The sequence below is a fragment of the Notamacropus eugenii genome, chromosome 1 (genome assembly GCF_028372415.1).
Source record: "Notamacropus eugenii isolate mMacEug1 chromosome 1, mMacEug1.pri_v2, whole genome shotgun sequence".
NCBI lineage: Eukaryota > Metazoa > Chordata > Mammalia > Diprotodontia > Macropodidae > Notamacropus > Notamacropus eugenii.
This window is the reverse complement of record NC_092872.1, coordinates 313,721,016-313,740,260: the sequence shown is the minus strand read 5'-3', so window position 1 is coordinate 313,740,260 and position 19,245 is coordinate 313,721,016. Positions and strand designations below refer to the sequence as shown.

At 34.4% G+C, this 19,245-nt stretch overlaps 1 protein-coding gene across 9 annotated transcripts in view; it reads left to right on the top strand.

Moving 5' to 3' along the window:
- GPHN (gephyrin) overlaps positions 1-19,245 on the top strand; it is a 749,523-nt gene that overhangs the window by 96,999 nt on the left and 633,279 nt on the right. The window lies entirely within an intron of this gene.

Sequence of the window (19,245 nt, the reverse complement as noted above, 5' to 3'; positions counted from 1 at the left end):
GATTTCCTTTTATACCTAGATTGTGTATACATGTGGAGCTTATCTTGGTAGAAGATGTTAGTTAATGGTCTAAACCTAATTTCTACTATATTACTACCTAGTTTTCTCCATCAGTTTTTATCAAATGATGAGTTGTTACCCAAATAACTGGGCTCTATGGTTTATCAAACACTGGGTTGCTGGGTTAATTTTCTTCTGTATGTTGTTAGCTAATCTGTTGTTGCTGATTGTTCTCTCTTTTTTAACCAGTACCAAATTGTTTTGTTCCTTGTGGTATAATTTGAGGTTTGTTTTTTTGTTTTGTTTTGTTTTTTTTACTACTAGTACTGCTTATTTGTCTTCCCATTTTTTTCATTATTTCCCTTTAGATTCTTGCTGTATAGTCTCTGCTTCCCCAGTACAGGGATTTATTTGTGTCTACTGCCACACCTGACTCTGCTATTTCTCCTCATTACACTTAGTATGAATTCTTACAAATGTTCCTGAGTTTCCCTGAATCTGTCTTCTTTGTTATTCCTTTTAGCATAGCAATATTCCATGGTATTGATATTTCCTAATTTTTTCAGCCCTTTCATAGTTGATGGACAATCACTTTGTTTCCATGTATTTACTACAGCAGAGTTGTGATTTAGTATTTTTTTATATTAGTCCCTTCATTGTTAAAATATTTCTACATATATGTGTAGAAATCCCAAATGCATAAAATAATATTTGCAGCATTCACACAGGCCAGTGAAAAAAAGGTAGTTTGTATCGTTCATCTGGGCTAGGATTAAAAGGAATTCCACTAACTGAAGAGAAGAAAAGGAAAAAACACAAACACCTTATATTGGCTGGTCAATTTAGAGTGAGTAAGAAAATAAAGAAATGAATTTGTGGTAAACTGCCTCGGATAGCAAAGAATAAAAAGACAATTTACAGCACTTGCCATTGGTGGGTCAAATAAATCATTAACCTTTTTATTATCAAGTGCCCTTATTTGTTTCAAGGAGGCTGCCAGAGCCCTCAGAGGAGTCGTGCTTAGAGAGGATTTAATTCATGAACAGGTCATCTCAAAGAATCATGTAGAACTTTAATACTGTATCTTGAACTCTACTGGATAGAAAAACTTCCATGACCTTAATTGTGTAGGAGTTTCTTTTCTACTAGTAAATCATCTTGTCTTAACTGTAACATGTCACTATTATCAGGAGAAAATAAAATTTTGTTTTTGTTGTTACTTTTTCTTTTGTGTTGAGTGTTACACTTACTGAATACCAAAAAGTAGAGAGTCTCATCTAGAACTAGTTTGTGAAACTTGTCCTGGATCAGGCTCTGATCAGGAGAACAAAGGTATGAAGATTAATCATACTAATAATTTTTAAAAGCACAGGTAGAATAGTGATGGGACTAAAATATCTCAAGAACTAATAATACCACAGTATCCGAACTACATATAGTACGTGCATAATTCATACTTGTTGACTGACTATAGGAGACTTACACATTAAAACTAGATACAGTGAATTTTACAGACTAGATGGTAATGGTGGCTGTCCTATGAAGATAACCTTTCACATGATAACATGTGGAAAAAAAGATTAATTCATAATACTGAAGACTAAAAGTATTATCTAGAAACTATAAAAGAAACCACCTAGGTCCCCTTTGGTGAGATTTTTGCCATTTGTTTTTGTCTACTTTAAGGTGATGTTTTTACCATTTTCCATTGCTCAAAATGGAATTTAGTGTGATATGACTTTATCCATTAGATTAGTTATATAGTCCTTTCTCTTTGATACACTCTTTATTACAGTGAGATAACCCTTTGCAAAATTCTTCATGTTCTTCCATGATCATATGACTTATGACTTCTCCAAATCTTGTGGTTTCTAAAAGAGCAGTAGTTTTTCAGTCTTTGAAGAACTATAAAACTCTTAAAATTTTTTTTGGATCCATGGTCCTGCCATTTATATATTTTTTAAAAGCACAGACATAGTTACATTTTTGTGAAAGAATTGTGCTACTATGTATTAAGTAATTTGAAGAAAAAAGCTATTAAGTTTATATTGGTTGAAAGGAAAATATCTACTGTTAACCACTTTTTTTTTGGTGGAATGCCTGGCAAATTGCTATGGAAATCCATAGAATATCTGAAAAAAGAGTCATATGATATTTCTTCCCTATTCTTACATAGACTTTTACTTGTTTTGCACATATAACTCAAAGAACTAGTTTTAATTTTGTGCTTTAAAGTTAATTATTTAAAGTTAATTAAAGTTAAAGATTGAACAAATCTTTGTTTCTGATAAGAACATCAGTATCAGCAGACAGGCTCTTACTAAAAGCCCATAGGCTTGAAGCAAAGAGGATATGTGACAGTGTTTTCTGAGGAAAGTTTTTATCCATGATTTCTATAACTTCTTTTTCTGACAAAGCTTGAGTATTTATGTAGAATGTATAAAATAAGTTGAATTTATTTTGCTTTCATAGTCCCTCTTGTTTATACTAATAGTTTAATTTTGTTGTTTTTTATATGGGCATCCACAGAAAATACTTATTAGTTAGAAGAATATTTTACATATTAAATAGATAATAGTTATGATAAAATTATTATTTTTATTTCTTGAAATCATAATGGTCTCTTATTCATATATTTCTTCTCTTTTTCAGTTGTAATTCTTGTTTTTCCAATAAGATATTTCACATTATCTTCCATTTTTCGAATCTTCACGCTATGTTCTGTGATATCTGTCTTTCTCATAAAGTCCTTAGCGTCCATCTGTACCATTACAGTTTTGAAAGATCTATTTTCTTCAGTGAGCTTTTGAATCTCCTTTTCCATTTGGCTAATTCTGTTTTTGAAAGCATTCTTCTCCTCATTGGCCTTTTGAACCTCTTTTGCCAATTGAGTTAGGCTAGTTTTCAAGGTGTTAATTTCTTCAACATTTTTTTGGTTCTCCTTTAGCAGGGAGCTGATCTGCTTTTCATGCTTCTCTTTCATCCCTCTCATTTCTCTTCCCAGTTTTTCCTCCACCTCTCTAACTTGATTTTCAAAATTCTTTTTGAGCTCTTCCATGGCCTGAGCCCATTGGGTGGGCTGGGACACAGAATCCTTGATTTCTGTGTCTTTGCCTGATGGTAAACATTGTTCTTCCTTGTCAGAAAGGAAGGGAGGAAGTGTCTTTTCTCCTAGAAAGTACCCTTCAATAGTTTTATTTTTTTTCCCTTTTCTTGGCATTCTCCCCAGCCAGTGGCTTGACCTCTGAATATTCTCCTCACACCCACCTCGCCTCCTGGTCCTCCCAGCCAGCGTTTGGGAACTGAGATTCAAATGCTGCTTCCCTCCTTAGGGCTTTTGGCGGGGGCAGGGCTGCTATTCAGTGTGAGAATTAAGTTCAGGTGGTCAGGTCGGGGCAGGGCCACCTCTCAGGCCCAGTTCCCTCAGGGGGTTTATGCGCAGACCTTCCACAATGGATCCAGGCTCCCGCCCGCTTGGGGAGCCCCTGTCTGCAGCCACCTCTCAGCTTCTATCTCCCGGGGGGGGGGGGGGGGGGGCCGAGCCATTGGGGCAACCCACTCCCCTCTCGACCCGCCAAAGAGACTCTCTCACCCACCGTCCTCACCTGTGGGTGGAGGGGCTTGTGCCACCACTGGAGATCCCGTCTCTGAAGCCTGCTCGGATCTATACCTCTCGGAGCTGAGGCCGCTGCAGGTCTGGGCTGGGCTCCATGTCTGCAGCGCAATGGACCTTTTGTGAGAGGTTTGCAGGTCCCTCTGTGGGTGGAGGGACCTGCGTGGCCACAGGAGATCCCGTCCCCGTAGCCCACTTGGATCTTTTCCTCACGGTGTCGCGGCCGCTGCAGGGCTGCACTCAGCTCCCAGTCCCGGCGCCCAGTCTGCAGCGCGAAGGACCCCCCGCGAGAGGTTTGCAGGTCTCTCCGGAACAGAAATCTCCCTCGCTTCAATATTCTGTGGCCTCTGGGTGCAAAATTCTCCGTAAGTTACTCCCCTCTAGCCGTTCTGTGGGTTGTGGGTTCGGAGCTATGTGTTGTGCGTCTTTCTACTCAGCCATCTTGGCTCCGCCCCCCCTCAGTTGTAATTCTTGCTGTTACTAGGTTCTAAACATTAAAAAGACCAGTTTTTTTTTAATCCTTAGGGAAGGTTATTTGTTTTGTTTATTTTTCTATGTTTTGAGGGTTTTTTAAAAACTCTATTATATTTTGAATGAGCCTGAAGAGCATAGTTTGTATGAATAACTGCAGTATGATGAAAAATGATCTATTTCTAGAAAGTTTTCTGTTATAATACAAAAGTGAGAAATCATTAATGGAATGTGTTTCAAAATTAGTAAAGGTGATAAAGATTAGAATGGTTTATGTCTGGGCAAAATCCCAATGTATTTAAAAATCATTTTACATATTTCCTATTTAATCAGGCACAAAAATCTCTTGTTGATTCTAAGGGAAGGCAGATTTGGACAGGAAAAATTATAATTTTAATTTTTATGTAACAGAAAAGTTATGTGATGGTCATTTAAGGATGTGAACAGTTTTTAAACATTGAACTTTATTACCGTTTGATAATGAACTGTGTTGTCATCAGGGCTGCTATGTACTAACAGAATACTTGAAGAGAGAAGCATAACTCTCATGAGATTTCTGTTCTAACTTAAGAAGAACAAAATCACTCATTTTTACTAAATGGAATGAAAGAATTGGCAATATTTTTTTAAAAGATTCTTTCCATAATAATAGTAGATGACATATATAGTAGCCTGTAAGGCTTGCACAGCACCTCTACATAAGTTATGTGATACTCCCCCAAATCCTATGGTTGGTACTATTTGTTGTTGTTTGATTTTTTCCTGTTACTTTCTAATAACCCACCCATACCTGAAGCTAAATGGTACAGTAAATAGAATATTGAACTTAAAGTGAGGAAGACCTGAGTTCAGATCTTCCCTCAGTTATTAATCATGAGACCTGAGCAAGTCACATTCTCTCAATCTCAGTACTTTGTTCTTCTCCTTTCTTCTTCCCCCCTCCTCCATTATTATAATTGTTACTATTATTATTATTCACAACCTCTCCCCTCACCACCACTGCCCCCCCACCCTCTGCCAAAGTAAACCTTATAGTAGCAAGAAAGCATAGTGGATAAGAGTCTTGGACTTGGAGTCAAGAAGCCCAGAGTTCAGATAACCTCAGACTAACTGTGTGACCCAGGGCAAGTCACTTGTCCTTTGTTACTTATCTTCAGTTTATTCATCTTCAAAATGGGGATAAATAAAAATATTTATAAAATGCTATGTAACTGCTAGCAATATTGCAAAGAAGTTCAAAACAAGCTTTTGACAATGTCTAATAGCATATATACGCCATTCCGTACCTATAGGTCATCATCTCTCTTCCATGAAACCTCTTCCATGAGAAAGGTCTATTTCTAACTACCAACCTGGTCTCCATAGCCATCATCTAAGAGAATAATATGACCTGGCAACTGCCCAAGCAGGTGTGGAAATGGCATTAATGAAGTTCTCTTACCATACTCTAGGAACTGCTGGACATTTCAATGTAAATTATAGCTGAAACCTCCTGTTTGTTGTCTCTTCCTGTTAGAATGTGAACTTGAGAGCAAGGATTCTCTTCTTGTCTTACCTTTGCATCCCTAACACTTAGAATAGTGCTTTGGACATAATAAGCACTTAATAAATACTTTTTAATTACTCACAATTAATTATCTGGAGTCATTGTTACATTTATTAGAGTTCTGACACTTTTAAGTGTTGTTTTCATTTGTGTTCCTCTGCTTGTGGACTGCTAGACCTGGAGTCAGGAAGACCTGCATTTAAATTCAGTCTCCGACACTTAGTAATAATTATGTGATGTTGAGCAAGTCATTCAATCTCTGCCTGTCTCATTTTCCTCCTCTGTAAAATGGTGATAATAATAACATCTACCTCCCAGGTTTGTTGTGAGATTAAAAATGAGATAAGATTGTAAAACGCTTCCCAGTTCTTACAGTGTGCTATAAATGGTCTCTACCCAGCTATTACTTCACTCTGGCTCAGCTCAGACTCATAAAAGTCCAGGTCCTTTATTTAAATCTGTTCAGCTATTGCTCCATCAGTTGACACCCTCCTTGTTTCCCGTTTCTTACTATCCCGAATAATAATAACATTCATGAAGCACATTGAAGAACGCTTTACATACATTATTTAATTTGATCCTTACACTCTGTAAGATTGATGCTTTTTAAAAATAATTTTATAAATTTTATAATAAATAAATATATATAAATATATATAATAATATATATTATTACATATAAATATAAATATATATAATAAATATATGTAAATAAATTTATAAATTTTATTTATAAAATATATATTTATATTTATATATTTATATATTATAATATATTATTATATATAAATTTATAATTTTATAAATGAGGAAACTAAAGTTGATAGCAAATTATATGACCCCAAATAACATCTAGTAAAGTATCTGATGCAGAATTCAACTCAGTTTTTTTTTTATATTTTATTTAAAATTTTTTTTTTGTTTTTATGGGTTTTTCCCCTCCAAATTTATTTATTTATTTATTTGTTTGTTTGTTTTCAATTTTAAACACTCACTTCCATAAATTTTAAATTCCTCCCCATTTCTTCCCTCTCCCTCGCCAACATGGCACACAATCTTATATGGGCTCTATACATACATTCTTATTAAACACATTTTCACATCAGTCATATTGCATAGAAGAATTAAAACAGATGGGAGAAAGCATGAGTGAAACTAAACAAAAACAAACATAACAAAAGAGAAAATAGTCTGCTTCATTCTGTGTTCTGATGCCATAGTTCTTTCTCTGGATATGGATGGCATTTTGCATCCTGAGTCCTTTGGAAATGTTTTAGGCCGTTGCATTGTTGTGAAGGACTAAGTCTATCAAAAACAGTCCTTGCCTGCTGTGGCTTCTACTGTGTATAATGTTCTCCTGGTTTTTCTCACTTCACTCAGCATCAGTTCATATAAGTCAATTCAGGTATTTCTTATCACACAATAGTATTCTTTTACATTTATATACCACAACTTGCTTAGCCATTCCCCAAACTGATGGACATTCCCTTGATTTCCAGTTTTTGGCCACCACATAAAGAACTGCTATATTTTTGTACATGTGGATCCTTTTCCTATTTATATGATCTCTTTGGGATACAACCCTAGAAGCGGTATTGTGGGGTCAAAAAGTATATGTATATTTTTGTAGCCCTTTAGGCATGGTTCCAAATTGCTCTCCAGAAGGGTTGAATCAACTCAGACCCTACTAACAGTGATTGAGTGTTCCAATTCTCCCACATCTTTTCCAACATTTATCATTTTCCTCCTTTGTCATGTGATCCAATCTGATAGGTGTGATGTGGTACCTCAGAGTTGTTTTGATTTGCATCTCTCTAGTCAATAGTAATTTACAGCACTTTTTTCATATGACTACAGATATCTTTAATTTCTTCCTCTGAAAACTGCCTGTTCATATCCTTTAACCATTTATCAATTGGGGAATGACTTGGATTCTTGTAAATTTACTCAGTTCTCTTTGTGTTTTAGAAATATAAGGTCTTTATCACAGATACTACTAGTTTTAATAATTCTTTCCCAGTTTTCACCTTCCCTCCCAATCTTGGTTGCATTGGCTTTGTTTGTGCAAAAAATTTTCAATTTAATGTAATCTAAATTATCCATTGTGCATTTCATAATGTTTTCTGTCTCTTATTTGGTCATAAATTCCTCCATTCTCCGTAAATCTGACAAGCTATTCCTTGCTCCCCTAATTTGTTTATATCAACTTGGATATTTTTAACTATAGCCACTGCTCTATTTAGTATATCACCTACCTGCCTCTGTAATATGCTGCTAAAACTATCTTACTATAACTATAGAATGTTTCCCATGGTCTTTGACCTCCTTGTGTTATCTATCCCCATTAATATCACCGATTTTAAGGATGTGGACAGCTTTCTGAAGTGGTAGATCAAATTTCAGTTCTACCCACAGCTACCCACTATTAATAGAGTGCTGAACCTGAAGTCATGAAAACCTGAGTTCAAATTCAGCCTCAGAAACTTAGTAGCTGTGTAACCTTTGGCAAGTCACTCTGCCTCAATTTTTTTTTTAACTGTAAAATAGGGATAACAATTGTACCTACTTTCTAGGTTTATTATGAGGGTCAAGTAAAGTGCTTTATCATAGTGCCTGGCACATAGTAATAAATACTAAATATTTAAATAACCTTATTTAAATAAATATTAAATATTTGCTTTCTTTTTCATATCACTTTTTTTGGCAGTTGTGATAGGTATGAGGTGAAACCTCAGGTGTATTTTTTTTAATTTGTATTTCTCATATTAGGGATTTGGAGCATTTTTTCATATGGTCATTTATAGTTTGCCTTCTTTATTTGTATATTTTTTTATTTTGGTAAGACAGGTTGGTACTTACAAGGTAATATGATCCTGTGTACTGCCTTTCTTACTTAGTCCTTGTCACAGAAGCCTAGTCTGTTTTACCTGTTCTCTCCCATTAAGGGCTGGTGATTTAATCCACCATAATCTTATAACTATTAGCTCACTTTTCAGTTTAAAGGCAATATGAACTCCCTCTTTAGTCCATGTGGTTACCTACTCTACTGTTTTATGGAGTTTATATAAGATGAAAATTATTAGTCTCAGCAATATCCGAGAGCCCCCAGTTTGGGAAATTCCTAACATTCATTCAAAGATTTGGCTCTCTGCCCTTCATCTAGTTTTTTTATATCTCCTGTTAAGCCCTGGATTCTTTATATTTGAGGCATGCTAGAAATATTTAATTAAAATAAGTGAACAGAGTATGTTATAGAGTCTAACACTGAACACAGAGGGGAAGTTGGTGAAAGAGCATAATTTTTTTTCCTTTGGTTTCCTCTCAGTTCTTGAAGAGTTGTGTATAACTGGCCAGCCTAGCCCAAGTTCTCAGTTCTAAGACACCTCTTCCTCTGTTCCAAGCCCAATGGTTCACCACATTTCTCTCCCTTCTCTATTATATAGTTCCCTTGTCCTTTGATTTTCTCCTGTTGGTTTCCCCTTCTGGTTTCTCTTTCAACCCCTGTACCACAAGTGGTGTCCAGCTCAATTCATTGAATTCTTGGTAAGACTGAGAAGGCCATCTTTTCTTTCAAGCTTTCTCACAGACTCTGTGTTCTTTTTGAAAACTCTTGGGCATACCTCAAGTTTGCCTTTTTGCTCAGAGATTGAAATGCTCCAAAGGCCTATTTAGGCCTAAGAATCTTAGTCTTAGGTAGGACTAAGGGGCTTGGCCTTCTAAAATACAAATTCCAGTATGTCAATAGGTTCTCAAACTCCTGGTACATTTTGAAAATACTTTATGTCCTTTTCCCACTTATCTATTAGGAGACATTGTGGTACTATTGGAATGGTTCTATATTTGAATGACTCCAAATCAGAGCTTTACTACTTACTACTTTGCATTGCGTGAAGAAGCCGGTTAATTTCTCTGGGCCTACGTCTTCTTTTTATTTCCATTTGTAAAATGAGGAGGATAGAGTAAATTGCCTTTTAGATAGATTCCTTTTAGCTTTGTCTATAATTGTACTTTTGGATATAACTTACTCAAAGATGGTTAATATAAAAATTGATTTTGCTTATGCAAAAGATCTTTTAATTTTATATAGTTAATATATTTTGTCTTTTGTGATCTCCTTTATTCCTTTTTTTGTCTGTAAAATTTCCCTGGAATGATGGATATGATATGAAAGCCATTGAGTGACTGTGAGATTGGTGGTACCCTTGACAATAATAGGGTGATGAGGAAGAGGGAGAGGTTTTAAGAGGAAGAATAATACATTAATTTTGGATATTCTGAATTAAAGACTCAGGACTTACCATTCTAGATGTCCAGGTGGAGTTGCGAGATTATCTGCGTATAGATTGTAATTGAATACATGAAAGCTGATGAGGTCACCAAGCAAAATATTATAGAAGAAGAAGGCTTAGAACAGTGCCTTGGGAACCCATGTTGTCATGACTTGGGCAAAGAACCACCAAAAAGAAACTGAAAATGAGGGGTCACCGGTAGAAGGTGAACCAGGAGAGAGCAGTGTCACAGAAACCTAGAGAGAAAGCAAAATATGAAGGAGAAAAAGGTGATCAGTAGTGTCAAAGGCTGCAGAGAATTCAAAAAGGATGAAGATTGAGAAAAGCCATTAGATTTGACATTAAGAGATCTTTGTTAATTTTGGAGGAAGCAATTACAATTGAAAGATGAAATTAGAAGCCAGACTGCAGAATTAAGAGAAAGTGTGAATAAAGGAAGTAAGGCACCATTTATGGATGACTTTCTCAAGTAGTTTAGCCACAAAAAGAAAGCTAAAGGAGAATAGTTAATGAGGATCAAATTTTTTGAAAATGGGCAGAATGTGATCTTATTTATAGGTTGCAGCAAGTAGAACAGGGAGACAGTGAGAGTGATAGAACAGGTAATCTGCTGGAGAAGACAAAATGCATTTGAATCACTTGAGCATGTAGGGGTTTGCCATGGGTTTGGTGAGGAAAGGGGCCACCTCTTCATGTGAGACAGCAGTGAAGGAAAAGAGTGTTAGAAGGCATCTGAGTGATGTCAGAAGTGGAGGAAGAGACAAGAGGGAGATCTTAGTGAATGACCTTTATTAAGTGAAATATGGGGCAAAGTTCTCAAATGAGAGAGAACTGTGGGAAACTTGAGGAGAGTTGAAATGTATGGAAAAACTGCTATGGTGAGTGGCATAGTGAATAGGGACGGTGAATCCCTAAAGGTATAAAAGAGTTTCCTTCCTCAGTGAGGGTCCACTTGAAATGTGTAATGTAATGTGAAGTGGGGCCAGGAGAACATTGTAGACAGCAATATTGTAATGATGATCAACTGTGAAAGACTTAGTTACTCTGATTAATGTAATGATCCAAGACAATTCCAAAGAACTAATGATGAAAAATGCTACCTCATACCTCTAGAGAGAGAGAAATGAGGAACTCTTGAGTGCTGATTGATGCAAATTTTTTTCACTCTTTATTTTTCTTGCTTTTTATTTTTCTAAGATGGTTAATATGGAAATTGTTTTATATGACTGCACATGTATCATGTTGCTTGCTTTAACACTGAGTGGGAGACAGGCTGAAGGAAGGGAAAGAATTTGAAACTGAAAACACACAAAAAAATTGCTAAAATTAAAAAAAATAGGTGTAAGTAGTGTCTTTTGTAGTGTATTCAACATGATGTCATGATTTTCTCTAGTTTTTTTTTTAACATCACCTGAATAGGAATGAAGGCATTAGATAGTGGGAATAATTACAGATTGGGAGTAATCCAACCCTGGGTTTTGTGTGTAACATAAAGAAAGTTTATTACATTTGTGAATTTATTTTATAGCCTGCTAGTTTGCTGAAATTATTAATTACTTAGACTCTTTTTTCATTAAATCTTTAGGATTCCCTAAGTAAACTAAAATATTGTTTGGAAATAGAGAAAATTTTACCTCCTCTTTGTCTTTACTTATCACTTCAATTTCTTTCTCATGTCATTGTGTAGAACTAGTGTCAAGTAATAGGAGAAATATTGAATTTCTTTAACTGCTAATCATCTGGGAAAACTTTTAATATTTCTATATTACACATAACACTATCTCTTCTATTTATATAGATACTTTTATTTATGTTAAGAAAAAGTCCTTTAATTCCTATACTTTTTAGCAGTATTGTCATAAATAGTCATAAAGACTATTTTTTCTTAACCAGTGGGAACTTTATTACATGAAAGCTTCATAGGCCTGAGATTAGTAAGGAGCTAAAGAAAGCCCCTGATATTTGAAAGGACCAGATTTACATAGACAAAAAAATCTGTGGATGTTCAGGATGATGTAGTTTTAAGGTTTTATGGTGATTAAAGATTAAGGATAAAGGAGAATTTATGGCAAAGGATTGCTTACAAGGTAAGAAGAAATTTATGACACAGGACTTTAGGACGTTCTCAAGTTACAGGATCTTGAGTTATCAGATGACCTGCAGAATGAGCCCCAACCCCACCTCAGGAGGATCTGTACAAAGTACTGGGAAAGCAATCCATAATATTCTTTTTAACCCTTAGAGTATGAATGCTATATCCATATCAGTGACTCTACTTATTCATTTTCTCCAAATACACATGTACATACCAGTGAAAGATAGTTATTGTGTATAATTACCGTATGTACATAATGAATGTAATCTAGTTGTGTGCATGTTATAATTGGCTCATAATATTATAGTGCATTGATTTTGTTTCCTAAAATAGATTTTCTTTGATGAAAAAATTCATTAAAGGAGAAATTTCATTTGTTTTATGGGGACTGGATACTCTCATAGATTAGCTGCTTATGTAGAGTAAATTTCTATCAGCTATGGTGTACACATTATAGAATATAATATTATCAGAGTTGGCCTTCCTTAGTAGTTATCTAGTTTAAGTTCTTTTTAAAGATGAGCTATCTGAGACTCAGAGAACAGCCATTAGCATATAAGGACTTAAGAAATGTTTATTGATTGATTAAACCCATCTTTGAACTTGTAGATTAGTGCTTTTCTCACTTTATGCTGATGCAGTCTGCATTGGTTTTGAAATAAGACCCAGAAGGAAATAAGCATTTTATGTACTACCTACTATGTGGCAGGCAGTGTGCTAAGCACTTTTACAAAAATAACCCTGTGAAGTAGGTACTGTTACAATCCTTATTTTATAGTTGAGAGATTCTGAGAATTAAGTGACTTGCCCAGAGTCACAAAGCTAGTAAGTGACTGAGTTTGAATTTGAACTCAGACATTCCTTGCCACAGGCCCATCTCTTTATACAATGTACCACAGCTCCCTCTTTAGACAGAAAAATTGTTATATTCTAATTTGACATTATAACACAAACATTAGACATAAGTCTAATTTAAATAAACATCAGAACTCTAATAAGTATTTGTTGAATGAATAATTATAGTAAAATCATGTATGTTGAAAATAAAACAATGAACTTTGATGTTATTTTAGTGATTATTTGGAGAATGTTCATCTTTCTTTTTCTTCAAAAGCAGATTTACTTTTGTTTGTATTACGTATAAAATTCTTCCAAGCATGATGACAACTTAAAAATGGATAAAGGAATTTGAACAGGATAACACTATGATTGTTTTCACTAGTGAAATGTTTAAAAATTCTCATATAAGAAGTACATGTTTCTTATAAGTTTTTACCAGAGAAAAATAATTATTCAAAATGATTGTGTTATGTAGTTTCATACAGAAAATTTTCCAAACTTATAGAACAAGTAACTTGTACTTTCTAAAATAGGTCAGAGTATGGAAAATCAGTACCTTTTATAAGGCAAACATGGTTTCAATTCCTAGGATGTCAAAAAAAAAAAAAGACAACAGCAAGAAACAAAATTATTGGCCAGTATCTTTAATATCAAAGTAAAAATATTGGATCAATAATTAATAAGTAGAATACTACATTTCACCAAAATAAATTGTCTATCATGACTAAGTAGAATTTGTAACTACAGTTCAAGAATGGTTCAATAAAGGACAACAATATAGTAAATCATATTGGCAAGGCAAAAAATAAAATATGTGATATCATTAGAAACAGAAAAAGCTTTTGATTAAAACAGACCATTCATTTATGTTTTTTAAAAGAATAATTAACATTTTGCAGATTCTTTCCTTAACATGGTAAAAAAAATGTCCAAACTATGCAATATTTCTGTTGTTCAGGTGCTTTATTATGTGATGGAGAAGTACCAGAAGCATTCTCATTAAAAGGAGATATATTCGTTTATGCCTCTTCTCTTCAACCTAACTTAAAAAATCTTAAGTAGTAAGGCATGAAAAGGAAATTAAAGTAATAAACAATGACAATGGAGAAACTAAAATATCTCTCTTTGTAGATGACACGATCCTATATCTAGCAAACCCAAGAAGAAGAAAGAAGAATATTAATAGAGTAGCTAAACAACTTCAGTGAATAAATTGTATATTATATAAACTTGTAAAAAATTGTCTTTATTTCTATATACTCAAGAATCCATTTCTTTTCATCAAGAATCAAAGACCTGCAGAAGAATAAGAAATACTTTTTATAGGAAAAGATGAACATATATATCTTGTACTCATAGTTAGGCTGAGGAAATATAGATTAAAAATTACTCTTTCCCAAATTTATTTATCCAACTTTATGCAAATTAATGATGTCATGATCAAATTCATAGGGAAAAGTTTACAGGCAAATGATACAAAAAATTATGGGGAAAAAAGTTATCAAAGAGAGACTTTAAATTTCAATCTCAAATATTCATATCTGTAATCTAATAGATTTGAATGTTCCCTATAATTATGCAGATGACAATTTAGGACTACCCATCCTGTTTGTCTCCCATGTCTCTCCATAATCCATCAGAAGGGGCCCACTTTGTACCAGTCAGTCACCTCACTTCCTCCTAACTTCACCAGTGTATCAGAGATGCATGCTGTCAATCTGTTATCACTTGACCTTAATACATATCCAGCTTAGGCCTGGACTAATTTGTTGAAATATGTTGTCTTTGTTAGCCTATTCATCTCACTCTTTACTTGTGTTATTTAAAAGAAAAATCTTATTTCAGTAGAATGTAAAATTCTGGAAGGCAGGGGCTATTTTGGTTTTGTCCTTGTGTTCCCAACAACTCATCCAATTCTCCATATAAGTTATATATTTAATAAAAAAAATTTTCTAATTGAATTCTTAATTTAAAGAATTTCTCATATTAAAAGAGAAATGATTTTAATGGTGATACCTGAGTAACCCTTAATTGAAATAGCAGTATATTAGGTTATTATAAAATTAATTTTGAAAATTCTAATTGTTTCCTTCCTATTGAATTGGAAAAGTACAATACTTGAAAGAAAAAGTACACATCTGTATTTTTTTCTAAGTACTTTTGAAGGAAAAATTTTAGAAGTCTTCCAGAGTCCTATATAGCTTTTCTTATATTATCATAATTAAGATCAAAACAATAAATATTTACTGAGTGCTCGTTGTATATTCCTTGTTTTTCTTAAAGATATATGTACTATTGGACCAGTTTTCATTCAGCTTCATATTGTAGCCTGAACTATAGGAATTCTTCATCCTCTTGGGTTTTCTTGTGTGGATGACTAGACCTGACTTTTGACTATTTATGAATGTCTTTAGGAGGCTTTTCAGTGTTTTTGCATCTGAGGCAATCAGTATGATATCATCCATAAATTGGTACATCTAAATGACTTAACCAACCATCTTCAAGAAATTCCTCTTCCCTGTGCTAGATGTCTTCCATAATGGTGCCAGATATTTTTTGCACACATTTGTCTCTTTTTTCATACCTCACTTGATAATTGGAGAGGTTTATTTTTTTTTTTAACAAAATTACTAACATTATTTCACTTTTCGAAGCAGCCTTTTGTAATTTTAATATCTGCATTGGAGACACACTTAGAACCAAGATTTTTTTAAAGTCAGTTTTTCATTTATCTGTGAATACTTTTTAAAAGTCAAGAAACAAGATTTCTGATTATGATGGTATCATGAAAGAGGAGCTTTACTCTGCCTCGTATACTTCAGTAATAATCTACAACAAAGTAATGCAAAATTATCAGACTTAATGATTAAATATTCCCAAGAAAAACATAAATAAGTTCCTTCATGTAGTACAGGACTACACAAAAACCTGCATGAGGGAAGAGTCATCCATTCTGAAAACTGGCATGAGCTCAGGCAGATACTTGAAAAGCCTACAGTAGCATGTGGACCAGGGGAAAAATTGACTGGGATGGAAGGAAGCTGCAGCACCCAAATTGGGAGAAGCCCATAAGAAATAGAAAATTGCAGTAGTACCATGGCTTCAGGGACAGCCAACCACAACATTCTGTTCCAGGACATTGACACCAGTGCTCTGTAAATCACTGGGAATACAAAAGAAAATCAAGACAGTCACTACTTTCAAGCTCATATTCCACCAAGGGAGAAAACATATATAGAAGGTGCCAGCTACGAGACAGATGGAAAGATCCCATGGTCCTTATGGTACAGCAGCAACGCAGATAAGTTATTTCCAAATGTATCAGTTTCTGCTGTGGAGCTCTTCAATGATACCAAGGACTTTAGTTTTAAGAACTTTTTTTCTGGGTCTTCTGTTAGCTGTGACTGCAAAAACTGCAGAAATATTTGTTCAACCACAACTTCACAAGGCTTATTTCTACATAGACTGGAATTATGTGCTGGCTGTAAACACTGTTGTTCCCAAGACTCTTGGGTTTAGAGTCTTGGGTTCTCCCTATCGAGAACTAAAGGAAGGTGCTGGTTTCATTTGTGTTGCACATGCAGCTTCCTACCTCTCCCTTAAGGGACTTCGCTGCTTAGAGTGTACTAGTTTAACTGCCCTGTAGGTGGCAGTACGTGAATTTGATAGAGTTTTACTACCTCATAAAAAATGATGAATTTGAAGAATATAGAGAGACATGGGAAGACAGATATACACACACACACCTGTGTATGCACACACGTGTGTGTGTGTATACACACTGCTTATACAAAATGAAAGTAAATAGAACCAGGAAAACAATGTACATAATGATTACAGTAATATGAATGGAGCAAAAACCAAAACTGGATACTGTGTAATTATAGTGACTAAGCTCCCTTCATTGCAGACTATGGAACATAGTATATTCTTTTGGGATTTATTGATGTGTTGGTTGGTTTTAGTGAATTCCCCTCCCCCCCCTTTTTTGGCTTGCTAGGTGAAAGATATATTGGTAAATGAGGACACTGTGAAAACAAAAGATACCAATACAATTTCAAAAAGGAGGTACTCTCCTATTTTATTACTCCTTTTCTCTCAGATTGTCTTGATTGATCCCTAAAATTGTAACCCTTTCTTGATCTTGATTGCATTCAGACGTGAAGCTAAGTAGAAACTCAAAATGTTACTGTTTTCTGTTGGATATATCTAAAGAATAATAGGAAACAAGACAGCTAAAGTGCTAGATTTTAGGCATGCAATATCAAACTTTATGAATAATTTATATAGGTAGCCACTGACCTGACAGTATTTGAAGTATGCCAAAGACCCACATATTTCAGAATATATACATTATTCTGCTAAGAGGCCTGAAATTTCCAGTTTTCTCTTTTGAGTTCAGGCCCTTGGTAAAATGTAAATATTTCTTTGGCTGTATATCACATTAAGTTATTATCTCCCATCAGGAGATTAGTTTATAAGATTAGCTAGTTTAATAATAATAAGAAGAAGAAGAATAGCTAGCATTTATATAGTGCTTTAAGATTTTAGAGCTCTAAGAGTAGAGATACAAACCATGTAAAATTTTGATTGATGAAGAAAGGAGGAAAAGTTGTGCAACACTAAACTTTTTGAGCAGGGCTTATTCAGGTAGAAAGCCATTTTTAGAACCTCTGCTTAGCAAGAGTGCATGAAGATACAGTGATTAGGAGAATTACTTAAGGAAGAGATGATAGCATATCAAAGACGAACTTTATTTAAACTTTTTTCCCAGATCTGGTTGTTGTAGAGGTATATAGCCAGAAAAGACATTTGTTTGACTAGAGAGGATAAATCATAAGAAACACTTGACACTTGGCACAACATCTCTCTGGAGCATGGAAATACATGAATTACAAGGATTGCGGAAATAGATTGTGTTGAGAGAGGCCAAGAAAAAAAAAGAGTAGGATATTAAGGACATCGCAGTGGGATGGGATTAAAAATCACTAAATCAATGAAGACTTATAAGACATTAATTTGCTCTTAGATACTCTTCCATCATCTCAAACTTATTATGTCTAAAATAGACCTCAGTGATCCTTCCCTTAAGATCAGCTTTTTGTTTAACTTTCATCTTTTTATCAATATTATTCTCTGAACTCATGAATATGAGACAAGAGGGAAGATTCATATTCGTTATTAAGCTCTGTCTAATATTACTAAATTAGTAATATCTTTTGCATCCTCTCTTCTTTTCCATTCCAATTGCTATCTTCCGTTCTAAGTTAATTCATTCTTGAATTATAATCTCTTAGTTTATCAATCTATTTATTGTCGCCCTCTTCCAATCAGTTGTGCCTACTATTTTTAGTTTACTCTTCTGAAATACCAATCCATTATACTATTCCTCTCTTTTAACCTTTGACACCTTTTCATTACTTATTTGTACCCTACTCATCTATGGAAACCTTACTCTCCCAAACACTCTTACTCTTATACACATACCTTTTACTTTAGCCACTCAGACCGGGTAATTCCTCTCTTAAACACATTGCAGTGTATTTCTCCCTCCATGCGTTTTCCTAGATTTTCCCTCCTGTTATTAACTAATACGAAAAATAGTTATTCGTCAAAATTTAATTCTACACCCTCCCCAGTTATTTGTCACAGTAATCTCTTTCCTTCTTTGACTTTATAACACTTAGTATATTTTTTATGTAACACTAAATCACTGAATGACATGTAGAAATTTTTGTGTTGCTATTTAACTTTTCATGTATGTAGTTCTTATTCCTTCAGATAGATTGTAAGTTTCATCAGTGTAGGGAATCTATCATTTAGTAAACTTTTCTACTATGTTCCAGGCACTGTTCAGATGCTGGGGGTAGAAACAATAACTATAATGTGAAGCAGGTTCCCTGCCCTCAAGGAGCTTACTTCTATTTGGGAAGAAAAGAATAACTAAAACAAAAACATAATAATACCATATATATATATATATATATACACACACACACACACACACACACACACACACACACACACACACACACACACACACACACACACATATATGGCACTTATTTTGCACCACATCTTACAGTATCTCATTTGATCCTCTTAAAAACCCTGGGAGGTAGGTGCTATTATAGTCCTCATTTTACATATGAGGAAACTGAGAAAAATAGAGGTTAAATGATTTACCCAGAGCTAGTCACTTTTTGACTCTGAATTTGAACTTAGACCTTCTTGACTTAAGACCTTTTACTCTGTCCCTTCTGCCATCTAACTGCTCATATATATGTACGTTAACTATATACATATATATAAACACGTATATGCATATATATATACACGTAAGTGGGTTTGTGTGTGTATTTCTGTATATGTACATTTATATAATACACAA